The 24,959-nt window shown below is 41.7% G+C and overlaps 1 pseudogene; it reads right to left on the bottom strand.

Annotated features, from left to right (window-relative positions):
* Positions 1-18,932: 18,932 nt before the first annotated feature.
* LOC127484297 (U2 spliceosomal RNA) lies at positions 18,933-19,086 on the bottom strand (annotated as a pseudogene).
* Between the last annotated feature and the right edge of the window lie 5,873 nt (positions 19,087-24,959).

Genomic DNA, 24,959 nt, shown 5'->3' with positions numbered 1-24,959 from the left:
TTGCAGGAACCCGATTATTTGAGCCATCACTGTTGCCTCCTAGGGTCTGCATTAACTTGAAGTTGCAATCAAGAGGGGAGCCAGGTATTAAACCTAGACACTCCACTGTGGGACCAGGAGTGTCCTAACTGGCATGGGAACTGCTAGGCCAGGCACTGTCCCTGGGCTGAGTATTTTGAACTAAAGGACATTGAAGGGGCCTCAGAAGCAAAGTCCCTTTGTGATTTTCTCTGGTCCTTTTATTCCCCAAGAAAACAAGACAGGCCTTAGAAACCAGAATTCCCTTTCCCTAAGGTGGGTCCTAGAAATTAGAACAGCTTTCTCACAAAATAAGCCCTAAACTCTCGCAATATAACTCCGACCTGGCTATAATCTTTGACCATTCTTGTATCCAGAGGCAGGACTTCATTTGCAACACAGAGGCCAAAAATCTAAATCAATAGGCTTTGCTGCCCTGGTCTCCCAGCCCTCACCAGTGGCTCCCCTCCCCCAAATCTGCTACTCTTTTATTCCAATCACATTTCTGGGGTTTTGTGCGTGTGTGTGTGTGTTTCACGGTTTATTTACTTATTTGAAAGTCAGAGTTACACAGAGAGGGAGGGAGAGAGCTTCCATCCACTGATTCAACTGGCAGCAACATCCAGGGTGGAGCCAGGCAGAAGTTAGGAGCCAGGAGCTTCATCTGAGTCGGGGACCCAAGCACTTGTTGCCATCTTTTGCTGCTTTTCCCAGGCAGAGTCTTAGATCATAAGTGGAGCAGCTGGGATGCGAACTGGCGCCCATAAAGGATGCGTGCATTGTAGGTGGCAGCTTTGTCTGCTATGCCACAGCACCGGCCCCTCTGGTCACATTTCGGCATGGCTGTCCATTCTTCCTCAAATCTAAGCATAGGCAAAGACAGTTCCCCAGAATCTCTGGGTCTTCATTTCTGAAAGCTCCCACGCGAGGGCTGAGGAATGTATCAATCTTCTGCCCCTACAGTCCACGGAGAACTGCTCAGCACAGAGTCTGTGTTTATTGTTTAAAAAAAGGATAAATACTTGAGTAGTGACATTTTGGTGACTCTAAAATTCAGAACAGAAATACTCTGAAGAAATATTGGGATCCTGTGACCAATGTCTTTGGGGGCTTTGAAAGATTACGGAGCTGTTTGAATGTAAGTAGCTCTAACGTGCAGTGTTCTTGTTTCCTTTTGTTGTACTGGTCTTTCAGCAGTTTCTCTCTTCCTTTTTAAAATTTTTTTATTTATGTATTTGAAAGGCAGACAGAGATAGACAGAGGTCTCCCATCTACTGATTCACTTTCCAAATGCTTACAACAGCCAGGGCTGGGGACTCCGCCCTCCAACCTATGATGATGAATGCCAGCTATGGGTAGATGGTTAGTGTCACAATTGTATTTTAGTTCCTTAACATGTGTTTCTGTTTAAAGACATCTCAGTTGCTGCTCATGCTTATTGTTGATTTCATTGGTATTGAACCTCTAACCAAGAGCACAAGGTCTTGTTTGAGCACAGCTTATCTACACAAGTATTTCCTTCTTCAGGCCTGTCACAGCCTTCCACATTTAGGGACACTAGACAACCCTTCATTACTGACACTTCAGCTGACCTTGAATAAATTGGCTTAAACCAGCCACTGTAGTTCAACAATGAGTTTGGCCCAGAGGGACTTCCAAATGTAATGAGCTTGGTCCTGGCTTGAACAGTAAGCAGGCCATAACCTACCCTATGTGTGTACTATGATAACTGAGCCTTGGCCAGCTTCAGCATCGGACCCCTTAGCCAGATTCAGGCTGAAGGCTGCCAGATCATGCCAAAAAAAAACAAACAAACAAACAAAAAAAAAAAAAAAAAAAAAAAAAAAAAAAAAGCAAACACCAGACTGCACCAATCCTGTAATCTCTGTACTTCATTTCCTGTCTTCTGGTTATAAAAGTAACTTACTGCATTGTAGCAAGGGACATTCAGAACTGGCTTTGAATAGGAAGTGTTGCCCAATTCTAGAACATTTTTCTGCTTGAAGAAACTGTTGAGGTGAACTGGTTTCAGTCTTCTTTCTTTTTATGAAAAGATCTATTTATTGAAAGAGTCACACACACACACACACTCATTTTCTGTAACAGCCATGTCAGGGCTAAGCTGAAGCCTGGAGCCAGGAACTCCATTCTGGTCTCCCACATGTATGGGAGGGTCCCAAGTCCTTGGGCCATGCTCTGCTGACTTCCTAGGTGCAGTAGCAGGAAGATGGATCAGAAGCAGAGCAGTCACGATTCAAAGCAGAACTACAACATAGGATGCCAGTATGGCAAGCAGTGACTTAACCTGTTGTGACACAGTGCTAGCCCCTCACCTTTTCTTTAACAGTGCTATATTTGGGAGGGCCATTTTAAACAGTAATGTCACTCATAAAGTACCAAAATGCAAAAATTGTGGTACTTCCTAGGGTGTGGAAGACACTTATTTTTGATATGAGAGTTGAAATGAGAAGGCGGAACGTCTCCTTGTTTGTTTGATTTTAGTTGGGAACACATACAATGGAGGACTTAAATAATTTGCTGCTGTGTGTGTCTACAGATGAGTAAGAAAATGCCTCCAATACTGGTTTTGGGACTAAAAATAAATTTTAGTGAGTAAGTGAATTTGTGAATATTGAATCCTTGAATAATGAAGCTTCACTGTATACATATACATTTGGTTGGAACCTTCTACCCCACATCCTATAAAGTTTGAGGAGCCGGCTCTATGGTGTGTAGCGGGTAATGCCACCACCTGCAGTGCCAGCATCCAATATGGGCACCAGTTCGAGTCCAAGCTGCTCCACTCTGATCCAGCTCTCTGCTCTGGCCTGGGAAAGCAGTGGAAGATGGCCCAAGTCCTTGGGCCCCTGCACCCATGTGGGAGACCCAGAAGAAGTTCCTGGCTCCTGGCTTTGGATTAGTGCAGCTCTTGCCATTGCGGCCAATTGGGGAGTGAACCAGCAGATGGAAGACCTCTCTCTCTCAGCTTCTGCCTCTCTGTAACTCTTCCTTTCAAATAAATAAATAAATAAATCTTTTTTAAAAAAGAATTTGATATATGTTTCCAAGAAGTTTGTGCAATCCTGGGGTTTTGTGTTCAATAGAAACTACCTCCAGTTGTATTCCTCCTAAGCCCTTGATCTTGCTGGTCTCTGCAGCTGCTCTTTCTGCTCTATTTCAAGCTAGAGGTGGAACTCAACTCCCTTTCTTTGAGTTCATCCTACAAGACTCACTTTTTTTGTACCATTCAGCTTTATTTTTTTTAGAAAACTTTTACTTAATAAATATAAATTTAGAAAGTACAACTTCTGGATTATAGCGATCCCCCCCTCCATAACCACCCTCCTACCCACAAACTATCCCATTTCCTATTCCCTCTCCCATCCCATTCTTCATCATGATTCATTTTTAATTATCTTTATATACAGAAGATCAACAGTATATATTAAGTAAAGATTTCAACAATTTGTACCCACACAGACACATAAAGTACTGTTTGAAGACAAGTTTTACTGTTAATTTTCAATGTATAACTCATTAAGGACAGAGATCCTGCATGGGGAGCAAGTGCACAGCGACTCCCGTTGTTGATTTAACGATTGAAACTCTTATTTATGACATCAGTAATCACCCAAGGCTCTTGTCATGAGTTGCCAAGGCTATGGAAACCTCTTGAGTTCACAAACTCCCACTTTACTTAGACAAGGCCATAATCAAAGTGAAGTTCTCTCCTCCCTTCAGAGAAAGGTAGCTCCTTCTTTGATGGTGCCTTCTTTCCACTGGGATCTCACTCACAGAGATCTTTCATTTAGGTCATTTTTTGCCACAGTGTCTTTGCTTTCCATGCCTGAGAAACTCTCATGGGCTTTTTAGTCAGATCCGAATGCCTTAAGGGCTGATTCTGAGGCCAGAGTGCTGTTTAGGGCATCTTCCATTCTATGAGTCTGCTGTGTATCCTGCTTTCCAGGTTGGATCATTCTCTCTTTTTTAATTCTATCAGTTAGTATTAGCAGACACTAGTCTTGTTTATGTGATCCCTTTGACACTTAATCCTATCTTTATGATCAATTATGAACTTAAACTGATCACTTGAACTAGTAAGATGGCATTGGTACCTGCCAACTTAATGGGATTTGGAGTCCCATGGCACATTTCTAGTGCTACCATTGGGGTAAGTCTGAGTGAGCCTGTGCTGAACTGTATATTTCCTCCCTCTCTTATTCCTACTCTTATATTTAACAGGGATCACTTTTCAGTTGGATTTAAATTCCTAAGAATAATTGTGTGATAATTAAAGAGTTCAACCAATGGTACTAAGTAGAAAAAGAAAATACTAAAAAGAATAAAATAGTAAGCTGTTCCTCGACAGTTTGGACAAGGGCTGATCAAGACATTGTTTCTCGTAGTGTCCGTTTCACTTCTACAGGTTTCCTTTTAGGTGTTCTTAGCTATTGTGAATTGAGCTGCAATAAACATTGAGGTGCAGATAGCTCTTTTATTTGCCAATTTAATTTCCCTTGGGTAAATTCCGAGGAGTAGCTGGGTCGTGCAGAGGGTCATATTCAGGTTTCCGAGGAATCTCCAAACTGTTTTCCATAGTAGCTTTACCAGTTTGTATTTCCACCAACAGTGGATTAGTTTGCCTTTTCCCTCACATCCTTGCCAGCATCTGTTGTTAGTTGATTTCTGAATTTAAGCCATTCTAACTGGGATGAGGTGAAACCTCATTGTGGTTTTGATTTGCATTTCCCTGATGGCTTGTGATCATCCTGAACATTTTTTTCATGTGTCTGTTGGCCATTTGGATTTCCTCTTTTGAAAAATGTCTGTTGAGGTCCTTGGCCCATCTCTTAAGTGGGTTGTTTGTTTTGTTGTTGTGGAGTTTCTTTATCTCTTTGTAGATTCTGGTTATTAATCCTTTATCAGTTGCATAATTTGCAAATATTTTCTCCCATTCTTTTGGTTGCCTCTTCACTTTACTGACTGTTTCTTTTGCAATACAGAAACTTCTCAGTTTGATGTAATCCCAATTGTTAATTTTGGTTTTGACTGCTTGTGCCTCTGGGGTCTTTTCCAAGAAGTCTTTGCCTGTGCCTATATCTTGTAGGGTTTCCCTGATGTTCTCTAATAATTTGATGGTGTCGGGTAATAGATTTAGATCTTTAATCCACGTTGAGTGGATTTTTGTGTAAGGTGTAAGGTAGGGGTCTTGCTTCATGCTTCTGCATGTGGAAATCCAGTTTTCCCAGCACCATTTGGTGAATAGACTGTCCTTGCTCCAGGAATTGGTTTTAGATCCTTGATCAAATATAAGTTGGCTTTAGATGTTTGGATTGATTTCTGGTGTTTCAATTCTGCTCCATTGGTCTATCCATCTGTTTCTGTACCAGTACCATGCTGTTTTGATTATAACTGTCCTGTAATTATGTTACAAGACTCACTTTGAGCCTTTGTGTAGCAGGCTTAAGAGACTTGGAAATGGTAAATTTGGTTATGCTGCAATAGTGCAAATGCGTTAAAATAGAATGTTAAACATGCATGTTATAATCTATTGTTTTGTCCCTATATCCCTCTTGCCTAGAGTTTTTGATAGTTCCTCTATCTGCATCTTTAATGTCTTTATTAAAAACAACTGGCTCTCTGACTACTTTAGCCATAGCTTTCATTTTGTGTTTTGTTCCTGGATTTCTCATCCATGTTTGTTAAGTAGAAGACTGGAGATTGAGTTTTACTGAAATGTCGTGCTAGCTACTTTCTGACAAGCACAGTTGGCCAGGCAGTTTTAATGCTTTTCCCTTCTACATTGCTGATGTTGAAACCATTTAATCCTCACAAAATTTCTATGAGAAAGTTTTTTTTCTCCATATTTACACATGAGGAGATGGTCTGCACAGGTTAGACAACTTCCTACTTGCTTTGTCCACATTCCCAGAGCTTAGTACCAAGAGTTCACCGTAGATCTAAGGGGCAAGGTATTTACAGCACTTATTTTGCCTGCTCTCCAATTCTCTAACTTCTGTAACAGGGTAAGCCTGGATTTGTGAGAATATGCTTTTCCATGTACTAACCTTGTAGAAAAACACAATAGCATGCTGAAAAGGTCCAAATTAATGAAAGGTGGGTGCATGGAGATCGCTCTTCATGGAGCTACTCTGAGTGGTAGAGAAGACACTGGAAAGCCAGAACTAAAAATTGGATAATTTCTCATTTAGAGTACTGTATACCCCCAGGAAAAAGTTTTTATTTATCTATTTATTTTGACAGCAACAACGTCTTTTTTTTTTTTTAATTTTACTTGAAAGTCAGAGTTACACAGAGAAAGGAGAGGCAGAGAAAGAAAGAGGAGAGTCTTCCATCAGATGGTTCACTCCTCAATTGGCCACAACGGCTGGAACTGCGCCAATCCGAAGCCAGGAGCCAGGAGCCTCCTCCAGGTCTCCCACGTGGGTGCAGGGGCCCAAGGACTTGGGCCTTCTTCTACTGCTTTCCCAGACCACAGCAGAGAGCTGGATGGGAAGTGGAGCAGCTGGGTCTTGAACTGGCGCCCATATGGGATGCCGGCACTTCAGGCCAGGGCATTAACCTGCTATGCCACAGCACGGGCCCCGGAAAAACAGTTTTTAAATAAGCATTTAGTTATACAGGTGAATTAGTTACTTGTAGCATTCTTGTTGTTTTCTGATGTTTTAAGGCAATTTTGAAAGGATGCAGATTATAGGAGTACAGTGGTGGAGGCATGTCTAGGTCATATAGATGAATTAAGAATTTTATCATACAGCAAACCAGAGAGGTTTATTATGAACAATATAGACAAAATTTTTAGATTCTCAAGAAAGACTAGTTATGAAAAAGTTTATTTTAATTTTTAACAGCTTTACTAAGTTACAATTCAAGATTTTGTGGCAAGTTTGTTTATATAAATTTATGAGCCATCAACACAATCCAGTTTTGGAAATTTTCTGTAACCCCAAATTTTCCCACAAGCTTAATTTTACATTTTGACAGGCACAAAGTAGAGAATAATACACACACACACACACACACACACACACATCCTCCCAAGCTTTTAAGCAGAGAAGAAAGTCTCCTAGTACCACCTAGTGTTGTATATGCATATTGCAAGTTGATACTGAAATTTTAGAAATTCTGATTCTAGATTTTGTCCTATGGAATCACATTTAAGATTTATAATTGAAAATCAACCTGAAAACCTCCATGATATTATCCAAAATTCTCAATACAAAAATACCTACAAACTTTGATGCACTTGCTTCCCCGCTTAGTGAAATTAACTTTATGTAGAAAACACTGTGAGAAATACACAAAAACAGAAAGAATGATTATTTCTGGTTATTTGATAATAAAGGTATTTTACTTTTTGGTTCTAGTTAACTCTTAGATATGAAGCAACTATATGAATTGAAAACCTACACTAAACTGTATTTTAAGCAATGAACATAAAATTTCAAAATATTACAAAAATGCCTAGCAAAGTCTACCCCAAAAGAGCAATTTTTCAGAAATATTACTTACCCTTATCATTTCTTCCTCAAGGATGCAGTAACTCACCAGTGTCCACATAAAGGCAGTAGTTAATTGGGATGTTTTCTCTCAGCCTCACAATATGGCTCCTTGCAGGAGACTCTGCATGTTATCTGATTCATGGATATGCTATGTCCTATAATTAATTAAATCATGTCAGTATAAGGTTCACACAGTGAAATGCAGATAATTCAAACAGTGTTCCTGGAAAAATACCTTATGACAGAAAAATTATTCACAAAAGCAGTAATTTTGGCACATATACAAATAGAGATGTCAAGTAGCATAATGATAGATGCCTAATTTCGATTCCAGTTCTGGTTGGTTCTGATTTTTACTATTCTTGTGACCTTAGACAAACCAGTTCTCCTCCTCTTGAATTAGTCAATTTTAACATGGGGTTAATCAAAATAGCTACCTGACATGGTTGTTTATAGGAATAAAATGAAATAGTACATGCATAACCTCTATTAAACACTCAATAAATGTTAGATATGGCCAATATTATTTTACTATTAATATTATTTTCTTGGAGTGATATACAAGAGATCTGTCTTAACTGTGACTTTGGGGGAAATCCAATCATACTACTACCAATAAAAATTGTAAGCTCAGCAAGTGGACAGAGTGCTGTCCTTGGTTCTGAAACCACCACATCCAGCAGGGCCTGATTGGAAATCTCAGGATACTGGTGACTTCTGGTCCAATCTCTTCCAAGAATTCTAAGCATGTGGGGACAGAAGTGAGGGAACATGCATGCACACGCACACACACACACACACACACACACATATAGCGGGAGAAGGAGAGAGGAAGGGAAGGAGTGAGAGAGGGTGAGAGTGTGGGAGGCAGAGTGCTTCTTAGAGTTTGCTGGGCAAAGTGTGACAAGAAACATATATTCCACATTGTTGATGTTGTTTTCAAATTGCTTGCTATCACCAGAAAAAAGAAACAAGCAAAGCCTTTCACTTGGCAGAGTTGTGTGTGTGTTAAGGGGATGGCTTATAGATTCCTTCCCTCAGCTCTGCTTGGTGCACTTCCCTCTCACTGTGCCTGTTCACTCGAATGTTAGTACTGAGTCAACAAGCTGGAAGTTCTCTTAGAGCAGGGTCTGCAACTTGTGCACTCTAGAGAGGACAAAGGACAGTACCTGTGCCTGAGTCAGCTTGGGTTCCCATAACAAATGCTGTGGACCGAGTGGGTTGAACAATAGAATGTATTTTCTCACAGCTCCGGAAATCTGAGATCAGGGTGTCAACTTGGTCAGGTTCTGGTGAGCTCTTCCTGCCTTATAAAAACAGCTGCTACCTTCTCTGTGTGCCCTCACGTAGTGGATAGGACCATGGAGAGATCTCTAGCACAAGCTCTTGTAAACTAATCCCTTTGTGAGGGCATCTAATGATCTCCCAATAGCCCTATCTTCAAATACCATCACACTGCAAGAGCAGTTTAACATACACTTTTGGGCAGAGGCGGTGGCATATAAACTTCCAGTTCACAACAGCTTGTATAGGGGAAAGCAAACAATATCTGTCACACTGAATGATGAAGCTGTAAACTGGGCCTCACTGTCTTGGTATCACTGTGTGCTTCCACTTTCCCATGTTGCAGCTTAAGTAAGATGGAACTGATCGTGAGCCATACAGCTTTGGGGCTGTGTCTGCTTCGTTGGCTGCAGGCACCTACTCACAATAGAAGATGTATAGACTGTTTATGTCTACAGTGGTACAAAGCACATCAGTATGGAGCCTGCATGGCGGCAAAGGTCTGAGTCCAACCACACGAAGAAGCAATTGCTGTGCAGAGCCCAAGCAGATTGCATCCTAAAGCTAGCTTAATGCAACATCCAATGATGGCTCAGACATGCATGGCGCTGATCACGTGCCAGCTGTTCTAACAGCATATATATTAGTCCACTTTCATTATTACAAAAGCCTTAAGGAGTAAAGCTTTTTTTTTTTATTTTTTTTTTGCTTCTGCCCTAAAAAATTTTTATTTGTTGTATTCTCATGACTAGCATTGCTGAATGGCAAATAGAAAATGTAATTGGGAGGGTTACACAATTACAACAAAGGTTAAATGTATGCCTTTTCAAATCTCCCATGCAGAAGTGGTCAGTCTGACCTGACAAGAAATGTACCCTTGTTAATCTGATTCCTTTTCTCAGTCTTGCTTTTAGATACATAAAATAAGATAAAATACAAGGAGATATAAAATAAGAAAGTAATTCTATTGAAAGATAGTAAGCAAAATTTTAAAAATGTTATTTTAATTCATTATTTACAGAACATCTAGCAAGTGTATGCTATAAATGACACAATTTCAGCATCTTTTTGAGATATCTATTAACTATAATTTCTAAAAATATTTTTGAGGCAGCATCTTTCCTGAAACTTAAGCAGTGATTTTTCCTCCTAGATTTAGTCTCTGAGCATGTGCTATATCTTCCTCTAGTTAGTATGACAAGACTGTAAGGAGGGGAGGGAGAGACTCAGATGAGAATTGAGAATCTGCTTCCTTTGGCAAAGTGTCTTGCTCAGGCAAGGAATCAGGCGGTAATATCGGAATTTGACCCCTTAAAATTACATTGAAATGTGGCCCCTTAAAGTTCCCCAGAAGTCGAGTCTGGGGTGCCACATATGTTATCAAAATTTGGGGCACCATACAATATCGCCATATGCTTATAAATCCTCAGTATTAATAAGCCTGAGTGTATTCTTGCCTAATATTTACAGAATTCTAAGTACCGTCATAAATGAACAAGGTAGCATGGTACATTTTAAGCTTTTATTTAGTGTGAAAGATGGATAGGAGAGTGAGAGCTTTATCTAAGAGAGAGAGGGATAAATCTGGGTTCATACCGAGCACCAGGAACCAGCCACATGGAAGAGCATCTAGGCCAGGAAGCCTAGGGCGCCCTGGAGGCACAGGGCTACAGCCAGCCCCATCGTGGCCAGAAGCCAGGGTGAGGGAGGGAGGAAAGGGTCAGACATACCCTGTCCCAGACTTTTAATCCAATCTCAAAGGGGAGTGGTTAATTAAGCTGATTGGCTGGTGGGCATTCAAGTGTGGCCAGGTAGGAGCATGAGGTCACACAGGGGCATGGTGAAGGCATGACAAAGGCGTGGTCTAGCTCACAAACCTAATCAATTTTAACCTGTATGCCTGCCTACTTCAGTGGGGCCAGAGAGGCTGAATCACTTGTTTGAGATTGGTCATGCAGGAGTCTTGGGGGTACCCAGATTTTCTAAAGCCTGCTGTGTGTACTAAGTAAAAACCTTTTTTTCCCCCAAAAATTGGTCTATTTTCAAAGGCAGAGAGATATAAAACGAGAGAGAGACAGACAGACAGACATCTGCTTGTGCCAGGCTAAAGCCAGGAGCCTGGGGCATCATTTGCTGTCTCCCATGGTACATATATCACAAGGAAGGTGGAATTAGCAGAGCCAGGACTGACACCCAGGCACTGTGCAATGAGATGGAGGCATCCTAAGTGACATCTTAACTGCTGTGCTATATGCCCACCCCGTCAGTAGAATTCTTGATGTCCTACCCCTTTGGGAACAATACTGCAATTGTCATGTAAGAAATGATGAGATTAAACTCAGCAACCTGAAGGAGTTTGGTTCCCAGTTATATCTGCCCTGGTCCTGGATAACAATAGAAAGACTTTAGTTTATCATAGCCCAGAGAATTTAAGAATTTGACACTCTCTTCTCATTTAAATCTGATTTTGTTTAAAGTGGCTATCCTTCAGTTTTGAATTCCTCATATTCACATTACTCTAAGACCAGAGAACAGCTCAGTTTTCCTAAATCTGTTTAAAGGTCAATTTATTCCAGGTAATCCCAGGAATTAGTTTAATGAGATAATTCACCACAGCGTGCTATGGGCTGCTACAAAAGTCTGTTTCTAAGCATTAACATGAGTTTCACTCTTTTTTTTTTTTTGACAGGCAGAGTGGATAGTGAGAGAGAGAGAGACAGAGAGGAAGGTCTTCCCTTCCTTTGCCGTTGATTCACCCCCCAATGGCCACCGCGGCCGGCGCGCTGCGGCCAGCGCACTGTGCTGATCCGATGGCAGGAGCCAGGTGCTTATCCTGGTCTCCCATGGGGTGCAGGGCCCAAGCACTTGGGCCATCCTCCACTGCACTCCCGGGCCACAGCAGAGAGCTGGCCTGGAAGAGGGGCAACAGGGACAGAATCCGGTGCCCCGACCGGGACTAGAACCCGGTGTGCTGGCGCCGCAAGGCGGAGGATTAGCCTAGTGAGCCGCGGTGCCGGCCCGAGTTTCACTCTTAAGCTTGAATAATCAGCGCCAGATTTTCCTATATCTCTGAGGGTCTACTATCTGCCACTAACTCCTGATGATGCAGTGTAGAATTTTGACCGAGAAAAGTTGCACAAACTATTTGCATCTGTTTTCTAGGGCTGCTGTTAACAAAATTACCATAACTCCGTGGTTTAACACAGCAGTAATTTATTCTCTCTCCATTCTGAAGTCCTAATTCAGGTGTTGGTTAAGGCGAGACTTGCTCTCTCTGCAACCACAAGGGCTCCTGTCTTGTGTATTCCCAGCTTCTGGTAGCTCCCAGCAACTCTTGGGGTCCCTTGGTTTATTGTTGTCTGACTAATCTCTGTGTCTTTCTGTGGCCTTTCCTCCCCCTTTGTTGTGTTGATTCCTCTGAATCTCCCTGTCTTTATAAGGATACCAGTCACTGGGTTTAGAGCCCACCCTGCTAAGAGGTCATCTTGACTACATCCGAAAAGACCCTATTTCCAAATAAGGTCATATTCACAGGTACTGGGGAGTGGGACTTATATTTTTAAGTACATTTTAGCTTTTTAATTATTTAGTGCTCACTTTAAATAAAATCATATAAAGTGCCAACTTACTCTGTTTTATTTTTAAAACTTCATCCTATTTCTTTTCTTTCAGGAAGCCCTCTGAATACAGAAAACTGCTTTTCCTATTTTAGTTTTGGTTTCCTGAGCATTGGACCTGCATTTCAGCTCCTTCCATAGCCTGGCTCCCTTTTGCCTAACCCCTAATATAACACATTTTTGTGCAACACAGTATTGCTGTCTTTGTCCACCATTCGTGGTTATAGTTTTATTGTTTTCCTTCTTTGTGCATTTTCTGCCTTTGTTACCGATTTGCTTATTAACATATCTGAAATTAATAAGCTGTCCGTGGGTTCTTGCCACGAATTCAGAGAATTCTGAATAGTGGCTCAAAGAAACCAGGCAGCGTGGTAAGTTTTAAGCTTTTTATTTAATGAGAGAAGTACATAGGAGAGTGAGGGCTCTATCTAAGAGAGAAAGAGAAATCTGGATTCCTACTGAGCAGAGAGTAGGCCAGGAGCAACCACATGGAGGAGCATGCATGCTGCGAAGCATGGAGGGGGTGGCTGGAAGGCCACGCGCCCCGAAGGTGGGAAGGGAGCAAGGGGATCAAGGGCAGGGAGGAAAAGAAGGGCAAAGGTTAAAAGACCTGGGCCCACTGTGTCTCAGGCCTTTAATCCACTTCCAAAGGGGGGTGGTTAATTAGTCTGATTGGTAGGTGGGCGCACAGGTGTGGTCAGGTAGGGGCATGAAATCACACAGGGGGCCTGGTCTTCCAGCTCACAAATCTAATCAATTTTATCCTATATGCCTGCCTGCATCACCTTTACTACCCTCACATTCCTGCTAACCCATAGTTAGGTTGCAGCACTCACTGTACTGGGGATTTCTGGGAGAAGAGGCAGGAAGTGGTAAGAACCTCTGAAACCAGGCTCTTCATTTGTTCTGCGGACTCTGTAGAGTTCAAAGTACTCTTAGCTTTGATTCTGTATGCTTTGTCATAGAACAGAGATGACATTTATTTAATATTATTCTCAAAGTTGTCTATAAATTACTTGTTACTGTTTGTGACATGATTTGAAGATCTGATGTGTAAGAAATTATTTCATTATTATTTTCAAAACTATGTCTTTGGTGAGTGTTTAAAGCCATGGAAGTGATAGGTTTGAAGTCTCTGGCTGTCTCAGGTTTACTTTGATCATTGTTTAGCATTATTCTAACGATATTCAAATAATGTGCCTGAAGTATCTGGCTGCCACAATTTTATTTTTATCATTTCCTAGTATTCCTCTGGATGAACAATTCCCTAATTTACAGTGTTATCAGGAGAATAATTTTAATCATACTGTTTAGCCTTCCAGAAATATAAAGTCAAAACCATCATCTTCTTATTTGGTTTTATTAGCAGTTACTAGCTTTGCTGTATTTCAATTATTTAAATAGATGTGGTAAAGATTTCTAGGCTTCTCCCTCTCTAGTATTCATCCCTCCTTTATTCAATGGTGATACTAAGTCCAAAATCTTTATTGGATTTAAGGTTCTCCAGAATAAAGATCATTCTTTTCGGCCTCCTTTGTAGCTTAATGTGGCCAAATGTTCAGTGATGTGTAACTGGAAGTGATGTTTATTGCAGGAGGACCCTGCATTTCTTGTATACTGCTTTCTAACTGTTGGATAGAATAGGGATGTAATCATTGCAGCTAAAGCAACCATTTTGGACTGTGAGATGATCTCTGCAGTGGAAATCTCCAGGGGCCAGCATTATGGCACAGTGTGATAAGCCATACTTGGAAACATTGGTAGCCCATACCAGTGTTGGTTTGAGTCCTGGATACTCTACTTCCAATCCGGCTTCCATCTGCTGTGCCTGGGGAGACAGTGGATGATGGCTCAAGTACTTGGGCCCCTACCACACATGTGGGAGACTGGGATGGACATCCTGGCTCCTGGCTTTGGTCTGGCAATCATCTGGCTGTTGCAGCCATTTGGGGAGTGAACCAGAGAAGGAAGATCTCCTTTCTCTCTCTCTTTTGTTCTTTTCTCTACCCCCCTACACTCTGTCTTTCAAATCAATCAATCTTAAAAAGCAAACAAGCAAACATGGGGCTGGCACTGTGGCTCAGCGGGCTAAGCCCTGGCCTGAAGCGCCCCATGTGGGCACTGGTATTAGTCCCAGCTGCTCCTCTTCTGATCCAGCTCTCTGCTACAGCCTGGGAAAGCAGTAGAAGATGGCCCAAGTCATTGGGCCCCTGCACCCACATGGGAGACATGGAAGAAGCTCCTGGCTTCTGGCTTCGGATCGGTGCAGCTCCGGCCGTTGCGGCCAATTGGGGAGTGAACCAGCAGATGGAAGACCTCTCTCTCTCTGTCTCCACCTCTCTCTGTAACTCTTTCAAATAAATAAAATGAAATCTTTAAAAAAAAAAAACCCAAACAAACAAACAAACAAAAACCAAAAACAAAACAAAAAACAGCAGAAATCCCAAAAGAGGCAGTCACAAGATAGCTGAGCCAGGATCTCTTACACCTTGGTGCACCTTAGCAGTTTCAGTCTGATTCACTGGGATACTTGACTGTGAAAAATGAACTTCTATTTTCGCCTAAAGTAGTATGGTTTGCAGTTATTCTGGCACTTAGATTCTAACTTTATCTTACCTGATATGCTCTGTAGTATTTTTTCATATGCAACATACACTTCCAGTTCCTCAGGGAACACCACCAAGATTTTTTCATTTTTGTCCGTGTGATTAAAAGAGGTTGACCTGAGCACTCCAATTCCAGGGAAAGTCATATGAGACTTACCTTGCCCATTGTAGAATTTCATCTGCTGAGCCTCAGTAATTCACTTAGGATGGTCACGTGATCCATACCAACTAAGGAGAGGCAGCCTGGGGCTTTTGTTTTAGCCAATGGGGAAAAGAAGCTTTATTACTCCTATAGTTACTGAGTTTTGAGGACTGGAATTTGAGGTTCTTATTAGCACAAAGGATAACTGGTCTGAAAAAGAAATCAACAAAGGAAAAATGCTGGACTGGAGTTGACATGCACACGCACACACAGAGAAATAGATTACAACATCACTTGAGTATTTTGATCTAGCCATTCTCGAAGCTAAATATTCATGGATTTTAACCTCTAGAGCCAATAAATCCTTCCTCCACTTTTAAAAAAAATCCACTGGATTTGTCACTTGTGACTGAGCCATTCCAGTTACTTTCCCCATTGATTTAGATAGTTAAAAACTGTTTAACATGTATCTTTTCCTTTTATTCTCAAACATATCAATTCAGTATGGAAAACATTTGGGATCTGATTTATTTTTGTACTTCTCACAGGGTAGAGCATTGTGTGTTGAAGAACACAGGTGCTTAACATGGCCTGGCTGCTCTGACATTTAACTAGTCCTAATTCGACAGACCAGAATCCATAGAATGTCCATTATTATTTTCTGAAGTATTCACTTGGTGTCTTTTAAACATCTTCTGACAAATATGACTGCCATTTTTTAGTATATTTTGAGAAATGGTATTGTAAAATTGCCTTCAAAAATCTGTGTTTTTAAAAAAGCGGTCTGCACCCTAATGTTTATCGCAGCACAATTCATAATAGCCAAGACCTGGAACCAACCTAAATGCCCATCAACGGTAGACTGGATAAAGAAATTATGGGATATGTACTCTTTAGAATACTATACCGCAGTAAGAAACAACGAAATCCAGTCATTTGCAACAAAATGGAGGAATCTGGAACACATCATGCTGAGTGAAGTAAGCCAGTCCCAAAGGGACAAATACCATATGTTCTCCCTGATCGGTGACAACTGACTGAACACCAAAAAGTGTCGCTCCCCGTCTTCGTGGAGGAACGACACAGGACCCTGCGCTGTTCTTTCGTCTGCTCGGCCCTCCCCGGGTTTGCTGCTGGTTCTTCCCGGGTTGGCTACTGTCCCTTCCACCTCCGTGGAAGGGCAGTTCCCCCTGGCCACATTCCCCACTTCCGCAGGGGAGCGGCACACCGCCGGCCGGCTTTCTCGGGGGCTGCACAGGTGTTCCCCTTAGGTGTTCCCCTTAGATGTTCCTGGTGCATGCCGTCTCTCTCCTCCTTTATAGTCCTCCTCCGCCAATCCCAACTCGGCTGCCCACACGCCGAGTACGCTGCTCTCCAATCAGGAGCAAGTCCTACAGTTTATTGGTTGAACTGGAGGCAGCTGTGCGGAAGCTGTTTACTTCTCTCCCAGCGCCATATTGTGGGAGAGCAGATGCATAGAATAAGTCTTAATTCCAGTAACTCAGTCCAGTCCGGGCTGCTCCCCACAAAAAGGAAACCTGTTGAAGTGAAATGGACACTATGAGAAACGGTGACTTGATCAGCATAGCCCTAACTGTTAATGAACAACTTAATACACTATCCCTCTTAGTATTTTTTTTTGTCTGTTCTACTTAATATGACTGGTTTAATTCTGTAATTATCACACAGTTATTCTTAAGTGTTGAAAATTAACTGAAATGTGATCCCTGTTAAACATAAGAGTGGGAATAAGAGAGGGAAGAGATGTATAATTTGGGACATGCTCAAGCTGACTTGCCCCAAATGGTAGAGTTAGAGACATACCAGGGGATTTTAATACAATCCCATCAAGGTGGCATGTACCAATGCCATCTCACTATTCCAAGTGATCAATTTCAGTTCACAATTGATCATAATGAAAGGACTAAGAGTCAAAGGGAGCACATAAACAAGTCTAGTACCGCTAATACTAACCGATAGAATAAATAAAGGGGAGAGTGATCCAACATGGGAAGTGAGATACTCAGCAGACTCATAGAATGGCGGATGTCCTAAATAGCACTCTGGCCTCAGAATCAGCCCTAAAGGCATTCGGATCTGGCTGAAAAGCCCATGAGAGTGTTTCAGGCATGGAAAGCCAAGACACTCTGGCAAAAAGATCTCTGTGAGTGAGATCCCAGTGGAAAGAACAGGTCTTCAAAGAAGGAGGTACCTTTCTCTGAAGGGAGGAGAGAACCTCCACTTTGACTATGACCTTGTCTAAACAAGATAAGAGTCGGAGAACTCAGAGGGCTTCCATAGCCTTGGAAAGTCATGACTGGAGCATAGGGAGATTACTGATGCCATAGACAGGAGTGTCAATTTGTTAAGTCAACAACAGGAGTCACTGTGCACTTACTCCTCATGTAGGATCTCTGTCCTTAATGTGCTGTACATTGAGATTTAATGCTATAACGAGTACTCAAACAGTATATTGTACTTTGTGTTTCTATGGGGGTGCAAACGATTGAAATCTTTACTTAATGCATACTAAACTGATCTTCTGTAAAAAAAAAAAAAGGAAATTATCAATTCCCAACTTGACTCTCACTGGGATTAAACATGACAATAGGTCTGATCTGATTTCATCATCATTTAAAAAAATCATCTATTATTTTTCACTTTATGTTTCTGTGTGAGAGCAAACTGTTGAAATCCTTACTTAATGTATACTAAGCTGATCTTCTGTATATTAAGATAATCGAAAATGAATCTTGATGTGAATGGAAGGGGAGAGGGAGTGGGAAAGGGGAGGGTTGTGGGTGGGAGGGACGGTATGGGGGGGAAGCCATTGTAATCCATAGGTCGTACTTTGGAAATTTATATTCATTAAATAAAAGTTAAAAAAAAATCTGTGTTTTTGTTTTTTTTTCAGGAACTCAGTAGTGGTAAATTTATACCCTATGAAAATGACCTGACTTCTGCAAGCAGCCAGAATTGAATTGAAATGAAGGTTGGTAAGTCTGGAAAGAAGGTATCTTCTGAGTGGGTACAAGTGGAAAAAGGAGAGGTGAAAAGGAAATGAACTTACATCATCGAGTTTCGCTAACTCAAAAAAACCCAGAGGAGGCACCGTAGCTTCAGTTTACATAGGAGAAAATGCGTAGATGGCTGGAGGGTACACATACACATTCCATTTTGTCAAGATCAGGACTGAATCCCACGTCTGTCTGTCTTTTCCTCTCCACCACTCTGCCCATGAGGGCTGACATTATTTGGAATAAAAAATAGCGGGTAGCTGTAAACATGGAGACCACTTTTTGAAGTTTGTTGTATAGCTGTCAGGCCATAGAGCAGATAGGACGCTTCTGGTGACAGGAGGAATAAGCATAAAGGAAGTGTATTGGGGAAGATTGAAAAAGAGACAGCCCATGTGTGCAGGGTACTTAGGCAGAGCTGATGGCCTGAGAATATACTTCTCCATGCAAAGACTCCTGCCCTGGTACCACTTGGATCTCTACGGAGATTGAGGCAGGAGAACAGGAAACACTTGGCTGGCCACATGAACCATGAGAGATTTCTGGTAACAAAAGTGGTCTTACTGGAACAGGAGAGTATCCGCAGCACAGAAGTCAATACGTTATAGGGTTTACCTCCTAGTGCCAGTGTGAGCTAATGATGACAGCCCTTCAGCAGGACCAGCTCAGTCTTGCAGAGGTAACTCATTGCCAGAACTTCCAAAGAGCAGGCAGCGCGGATCAGCAGAGGGTGCAGCACGCGGGAGCCACCAGGGCCATCTAGCACCATGTGCTTTGTGTCTTCTCAGCAAGTGTGCCGCTTCCCCTTCCCAGCCTGACTACTTTATCTGATAAGAACAGATATTACACTTGATCTTAGCAAAAAGGCTGAGAAGCGATGAGACTACTTTATCTGAATGGACATATTAGAGTTTTCTTGGTGTCATTCATTTTCATCTTTTTTCTTGTCTCATTGCTTTACTCTAAATAGCATAGTTCTAGGTTATGCCCTTAAATGGTAATAGAGTCAACTCTTTTGAAAATGAGCTACTTAATAATGCCTTGGGCATATGCTATATGGGACTCTGTTTCCTGTCTTTTAGAAAGAAATCACCCTTGAGCTTCCACAGAGAAAAGGAGTGGTCATCTCATTGTTATCTTGAGCACTCACAGCAATAATCCAGCCAGAACAGGCCCTGGCAACTAAAGGGCCTGAGGCTATCTGATAGTGTCCTATTTTCTCTCCCTGCTCTTTTAAACTGCTCCAGAGACCAGAATAGGGGCACTGAGGCAGGCGTCTTGCAGGATGCACACACCATTGTCTGTAGATAGAAATGTTTTTTTTTTTTTTTTTTTTTTTTTTTTTAAAGAAAGAAAATCTGTTTTGGTAGGAGGTTTCCATTTTATCTCCAATTCTTCCAGCACTCAGTAGAATTAGTCTTTCTCGCACACACGGGCTGGAGCACAGCCATCTCCTATAACTCTGTGGCCTGCCCATGGGAGAAGCAGTGTGGAAAGTTCTGTGATTGCAGCGTGGTTGTTATAAAGCACTGTTGTAGTGTTTTAGAGAACAAAAATGGCTGGGCTGCTTCTGGCTTGTAATTAGACCCCTCAAAACAAAATCAGGGGACAATGAGGAGAGATGTTGGGAGATAGAGGGTGGTCATCCCTGACTTGCTCACTGGCACATCTGCTCTGGGTACCATCATGGCCTGGCCATGGAATGATTCCCAAGATATATTACCTCTATTTGCTCCTCTCACAATTCCCTCAAGCTGAAAGTGGGGGTGATGATGGCACTTGCAGTAAATGCTAGGATTGTTGGGAAGAGTAAATGATTGAAATATACTTCTAGCATGTCTGCTATACACAGACACCAAAGGACACAATCAAAAAATTTTAACATTGCTAGTATGATGATCATTATTTTGGCATTAAAGGATCATGGGATCATGGGAGAGACTGGGTGTTTTGGAGGCACCTGGCCTAATTGATATTTCTTTACTACATGTTTCTAATTCTTTAACATCTTTCCTAATGCAACTGTAATAGAAATATTATTTTATTGATTCTTTTATCTGTGAAGTAGACAGGAAGGTGTGAGTAATTCCATATTTCAGGGTAAGAAAAAATGAGACTCAGAAAATCTTGCCTTTTTCACAAAGCTTGTAGGTTGCCGTGAGAATGACCAGGTGGCTGGGAGCACTATTGACAATCTCAGACAAGGACGTGTGTTTATACCATGAAGGGTCAGCTGGGGAAGTGCAGCATGTCCTGAGGAGGGAAAATTGGGATGAGATACCAACTGCAGAGGCTGGACACGTCGGGTACGTGGGGTGGCAAGGACATTGCCTGACCTTTTTATCCATCAAGCCTTCTGAACAGCTGTTTCTGATCATCAGACAAGAGCAGCCACCTCCCCTTTCTTACAGTAGCCCATGCTTCTGTGTGCAGCACTTATAGTTGGTGTCTGGTTTGTCAGCTCAGGAGCAGCTGTGGTCATGCCTGAGTTGCTGAATGAATGAACCAGAGGGAGACAGGGGCTCCCCAAGTGGTGCTATTGGTTGAACTCTGTAGTTAACACACAATTATTCTTAGGTGTTTAAATTTAACTGAAAAGTGATCCCTGTTTAATATAAGAGTGGGAATAAGAGAGGGAGGAGATGTACAATTTGGGACATGCTCAATCGGACTTGCCCCAAATGGTGGAGTTAGAAACGTGCCAGGGGATTCCAATACAATCCCATCAAGGTTGCATGTACCAATGCCATCTCACTAGTCCAAGTGATCAATTTCAGTTCACAATTGATCACACTGATAGGTCTAAGAGTCAAAGGGATCACACAAACAAGACTGGTGTCTGCTAATACTAACTGATTAATAAAAAAGGGAGAGAATGATCCAACATGGGAAGTGGATACACAGCAGACTCATAGAATGGCAGATGTCCTAAACAGCACTCTGGCCTCAGAATCAGCCCTTAAGGCATTCGGATCTGGCTGAAGAGCCCATGAGAGTATTTTAGGCATGGAAAGCCAAGACACTCTGGGGAAAAAAAAAAACCTAAATGAAAGATCTCTGTGAATGAGAGATCCCAGTGGAAAGAACAGGGCCATCAAAGAAGGAGGTACCTTTCTCTGAAGGGAGGAGAGAACTTCCACTTTGATTATGACCTTGTCTGAGTAAGATCTAAGTCAGTGAACTCAAATGGCTTCCATAGCCTTGGCAACTCATGACTAGAGCCTAGGGAGATTACTGATACCATAAACAAGAGTGTCAAATTGTTAAGTCAACAACAGGAGTCACTGTGTACTTACTTCTCATGTGGGATCTGTTCTTAATGTGTTGTCCAATGTGAATTAATGCTATAACTAGTACTAAAGCAGTATTTTACACTTTGTGTTTCTGTGTGGGTGCAAACTGATGAAATCTTTACTTAATATATACTAAATCAATCTTCTGTATATAAAGATAATTGAAAATGAATCTTGATGTGAATGGAATGGGAAAGGGAGCGGGAGATGGGAGGGGTGTGAGTGGGAGGGAAGTTATGGGGGGGGGAAGCCATTGTAATCCATAAACTGTACTTTGGAAATTTATATTTACTAAATAAAAGTTTAAAAATATATATTTTAAATATAAATATAAATATTTTAAACATATGTATATTTTGAAGATTTATTTATTTATTTCAGTGAGAGTGAGAGAGAAAGAGAGAGAGAGGTCTTCCATTCACTGGCTCACTTCCCAGATGGCCACAACAGGAGGAGCCAATCCGAAGCCAGGAGCTTCTTGCAGGTCTCTCACGTGGGTGCAGGGGCTCAAGCACTTGCGCCATCTTCTACTGCTTTCCCAGAGAGCGGGATTGAAAGTGGAATAGCCGGGACTGGAACCAGTGCCCATATGGGACACCAGCACTGCAGGGCGCAGCTTTACCTGCTACACTACAGCACCGGCTCGCTATCAGCTTGGTTTAAAGTAAAACGTCAAGAAGAGGTATCCAACCCTAAAGGCCCTCGAAACTGTCAGGAGTCTCTGAATGTGAGAGGAACCAGACGATTTCTTGTGTCAGGGTCCTCAGAATTGAGGCCTGAAGATGGAGAGACTGGCCAGAAGAAAACGAGGGTTAACTACAATTTCCCACAAGCTGCGACTCAGGAAATGTTTCGTAGCGCTCCACCTACAGGCCACGGAGAAAATCAAGACGAAATCATTTCTGGGAACACTTGCAGGGCTGGGCAAGTCAGGAAGCATGAAGCAAACACCCCGCAGGTGGGAGCAACACTTGCTGGCGATGAAGCGAGGTAAGCCTGCTTAAAGACGTCCCTCAGCAGACCACGCAGGTACTTTCAGTAGCCTGGTCCGTTTGTCCCTCAGGCCTCGTTGATCAGAGTTAGAGAACTCACATTCTTGAAACTCTCGCAGAACAGCGTGGTCCACACCCACCGCACTGCCCTCCTTTGTTGCTTTCCCTCCTCCCTTCCTCTAATTCCACTTTTTCACTACCTCACAGCCCTCCGCTCTCCACCAGTTCCTGTTTTGGTGGTGGTGTTCTTATTCTTTCATGATGTTCTCTGAAATGCCTGCTTGATAACTTACCACAATTCTGTTTTAGATTACAGGGTTCACGACCACTTCTTTTTTGTTACTACTCTCTTGATCCTCTCGCAGTCCCTCAAGATCGGCATCTAGCTTCTTGCAACAAAAGGCAACTGGCCTGAGGCCCTGGCTACCTGGGCTCTGTCCAGAGATAGAGTAGATCAGTGTGGCAGTGTTCCCATGACAGATCAGCACGGCACTGGAATGCTGCACAGGACTGGAGTCTCTGAATTATGTAAGTCAGAGGTAGCAGCACTCCTGTGGGCAGAGCTTCTCTTTTGCCCTGGGCCTAAATAAATAGAATCTTAAAAAAAAATCAATGCCTTTGATGTGAGGAATATGAAAAATGGCACAATGAAATCCTTGATGATTTTTGATAATTACTATGTGAGGGGGTTTCAGAAAGTTTGTGAAAAAGGAATTAAAGGTAAAAATAAAAATGCAAACTTTATTTCTCAACATGAGCTCTATCAGTTTAAGATGCTTTTATAAGTGATGGTACCCACAATTTAGTCCATTTCTAAATAAGTGAGGACCCTGGGAATTTAACCATGTCAATGTTAATGTCTTTTCACATTATTGACTGAGGGAAAATGGGGGAGATTTTTAAGAATTTTTAAGGTTAGGAAAGGAAAAAGAAGTCAGAGACAAATCAGGACTGTAAGGTGGTTGTCTGATGACTGCTCATGGAAAGTCTTGCAGAGTTGCCTTTGTTTTATGGGAGGAATGAACAGGAACCTTGTTGTGGTGGAGAAGGACTTTCTGCAGAAGCTTCCCTAGATTTTCTGCTATAGCTCTGGCTAAATTTCTTAAGACATTCTCCTAATAACTGTGTGTTACTTTGGCTCTCCAGGAAGTCAGCAAGCAAAATACCTTGAGCATCCCCCAAAGCTGTTGCCATGAATTTGGTTCTTTACTGGTCCACATTTGCTTTGATGGGACCACTTCCACCCCTTGGTGGCCATTGCTTTGATTGTGCACTGTCTTCGGGCTTCTACTGATTTGTCTATGTTTCATCTCCTGGCACAATTCTTCCATGAACTTCTTCAGGATCTTGATCAGACTTGTTTAAAATTTCCATTGAAAGCTCTGCTATTCTCTGCATCCAATCTGGGTACAAGCATTTTGGCACCCATCCAGTATACATTTTGCTTCATTTAATTTTTCGGTGAGAAGCTAGCTGAGACAATTGAGATGCCTATGATATTGGCTATTGGTTTTGTTTTTCTGTTAATTGTTAGTCTTATTCATTTAGGGTACGAAATGGATGGTCTGCTGATTTTCCTGAAGCATTGTCCCCATAAACTTTTTGAAAATATTAATGATATTACTAATCTTCCACCCCGGCTGCACCACACAGTGAATGTTTTTTACTTAAATTATAGCAAAATTCACGTTTATCTGATAGGGGCTCTTTTCAAACTGGTGTCTTATTGTTCCTAAAGTCTTAAATTACATATTTTTTTCAGACATGTTATAATAACTAGTAAAAATTTATTTTGGTGCAATTTTTAAAAAATCTATGCATAGTTTGGGAGCTCTAAACTTAACCCAAGTGCCACCATGGTCCCACATGGGTGGCAAGGACCCAAGGCCACTTGGGTCATCATCTACTGTCTCCCAGAGTACACATTAGGGAGAATCAGCTGGCATTGGAAGTGGAGCCAGGACTTGAAACATAGCACTTTAATTTGGAATACAGGCTTCTTAAGAAGTATCTTAACTGCTGTGCCAAATGCTTGCCCTGCATAGTTTTTTCATAATATTTATTTTCCATGAACATTTTGAAAACCTCCCAGTATGTGTATATTTTCTTATATATTAGGGAAGAAAAGTTCATTAAAAATAGTATTAATAGCATTTATGAGAGAATGCTTCTTACCTTAAAAAATTAAAATTGTTTAAACATATTTTAGAATTCTTTTGCAAAAAGTAAAAAACATTCACTTAAGTAGGAAACAATATTGTCTTATTGTTATCAGTCAATAAATATAATTATCAGTCAATAAATATACATATTTATTGGCTGATCTTTAGCAATAAAAATTGAGGAAAGTACTGATGTATCATTAGGTATTTCTCCAGCACAGTGACTGCTCTCTGATCCATCCCCAATTTCTTCTCTGAGCCTCCTACTGACCTGCAGTGCTCCTCTGTAAGGACAAATGGCCCTG

The sequence above is a fragment of the Oryctolagus cuniculus genome, chromosome 15, assembly GCF_964237555.1.
Source record: "Oryctolagus cuniculus chromosome 15, mOryCun1.1, whole genome shotgun sequence".
Taxonomy (NCBI): Eukaryota; Metazoa; Chordata; class Mammalia; order Lagomorpha; family Leporidae; genus Oryctolagus; species Oryctolagus cuniculus.
Note: the sequence above shows the minus strand (reverse complement) of the source record. Positions and strands in the feature narration are given on the sequence as shown.